Source organism: Geospiza fortis, unplaced genomic scaffold (assembly GCF_000277835.1).
Source record: "Geospiza fortis unplaced genomic scaffold, GeoFor_1.0 scaffold1580, whole genome shotgun sequence".
NCBI classification, from domain to species: domain Eukaryota; kingdom Metazoa; phylum Chordata; class Aves; order Passeriformes; family Thraupidae; genus Geospiza; species Geospiza fortis.
Genome location: NW_005054881.1, coordinates 36,842 through 38,876, shown reverse-complemented (window position 1 = coordinate 38,876; position 2,035 = coordinate 36,842).

Here is a 2,035-nt window from a genome sequence, read left to right as displayed (position 1 = left end):
GCACCTGTGGGAGGAAATCCCTGGATTCAGAGGGAAAAGGGAAATTTTCCAAGGAAAATTCACATTTTTGAGGGTTTTTGGTGGGGGGGGGGAAATGAAAAATTTTTAAGGGAAAATCCACGATTTTAGAGAGAAAATTCACATTATTGGAGGTGCAAATGCTGGGTTTGGGGAGAAAAATCCACTTTTTTTGGAGGAAAATACACCTTTCTAGAGGGAAATCAGCAATTTTGGAGGGAAAATTCAAATTTAGAGAGGAAAAATCCACATTTTAAAAAAGAAAATTGTCCATTTTCGAGGGAAGAAACCCATTCCAGACAAAAAACCAATTTAATACATCCTCACTTTAAAATATCCTCCTTTAATATACCCTTATTTAAAATATTCTCATTTTAGAGCAAAATCTACAAATTTTGAGGGAAAGCCAACATGTTTAGCAGAAATATGCGCTTTTTGGGAGAGAAAACTGAAATATTTAGAGGAAAAATCAAAACCATGAAAGGAAAAAATCCCTATTTTGTGGAAAATCATTATTTTTGGAGGGAAAATGGAAATTTTGGGGCAAAATAGAGATTTTTGTGCATGCCAAGAAGCATTTGGGGAGGAAAGCGTAATTTCAGAGAGAACTTCATTAATTGTTTGGGAATAGAGAGAATTTTGGCAGGGAAAAGGTACATTTTAGGGGAGAAATTGGAATTTTGGGGGGAAAACACAGGTTTGGGGGGAAAAAAGACAATTTTCCCTTGGAAAAGGTATTTTTTGGAGAGAAAATTAATTTTGGAGAGGGAAATATTCTTTTTTTTTTTTGCTGGAATAAAAGGAGGTTTGGGGTGGAATCAGAAATTTCCAGAGGAAATGAGCCATTTTGGGGCAAAATAGGCATTTTTGGGGAAATAATTTGGGGCAAAGTTGCGTTGTTTTGAGGGAAAATAAAAAAATACATCAACGTTTGTAAAATATAAAATTGCATATAGAGAGAAAAATTAAAGAGCAGATCTTAGCGAGGACGGAGAAACTCAGAGATGGAAAAATTCCAATTTATGGCAAAAATTGAGGGGAATCAGGGCGGGAAAAGTCCAGTTTTGGGACAGAAATGTTTATTTTGGGATCGAATTCATAACTTTGTGGTTTTTTTGAGAGGGAAAAAAGGGATTGGAGGGGAAAAAATTGAAAATTCGAGGCGGGGGGTCAATGAATGCTGGGGAAATTACTCAGCTGGATGGGAAAAATGGGGAAATTGGGGTGGAAAATTGGAAATTTGGAGGGGAAATGGGGGAATTTGTGGGGAAATTGGGAATTTTAGGGGGAAATGGCCCCAGTAAAATCCCCATTTGGAGCCAGCCCCCCTTTTTGAGGACCAAATTCCCAATTTTGGGGTCAAAATCCCATTTTTTGAGACAAATCCCCTCGTTTTGGAACCAACCCCTGACTTTTTGAGGCAAACCAGCCGCTTTTGAGGGCCAAATTCCCCATTTTAGAGAGCAAACCCCACCTTTTAAAACCAAACTCCCCCTTTCTGGTGTCAAACTCCCCTTTTTGGGTTAAACTCCCCCATTTTTGAGGCCACCCCTCCCATATGGCCCAAATTGCCATTTTAGGAGCCAAATCTCCCTTGTTGAAGATAAACACACCCTTTTGGGGCCTAAATTCCGTATTTTTGTGGTCGAATTCCCTATTTTTGGAGCCGAATTCCCCATATTTAGTGCCAAACCCCACCTTTTTGGGGTCCAAACTCCTTTTTTTTCATTCCAATTTCCCCTTTTTGGGACCAAACTCTCCCTTTGGTCACAACCCTTCCACTTTCCGGGTGATTTTTCCCGTTTTTGGGTCAAATCTCCCATTTTTTAGACCCAACCCGCACTTTTTGGAGCGACCCCACCCTTTTTGAGGGGCCCAAATTCACTTTTCCAGGTGCCAACCCCACCCTTTTTGGGCCCAAACTCCCCCTTTTTGGGGCCAAATCCTTCCCCTTTTCTGGCTCCATCTCCCCCCCCTCCCTCAGCCCCTCAATCCGGCCCATTTTGGGTTAAAATTC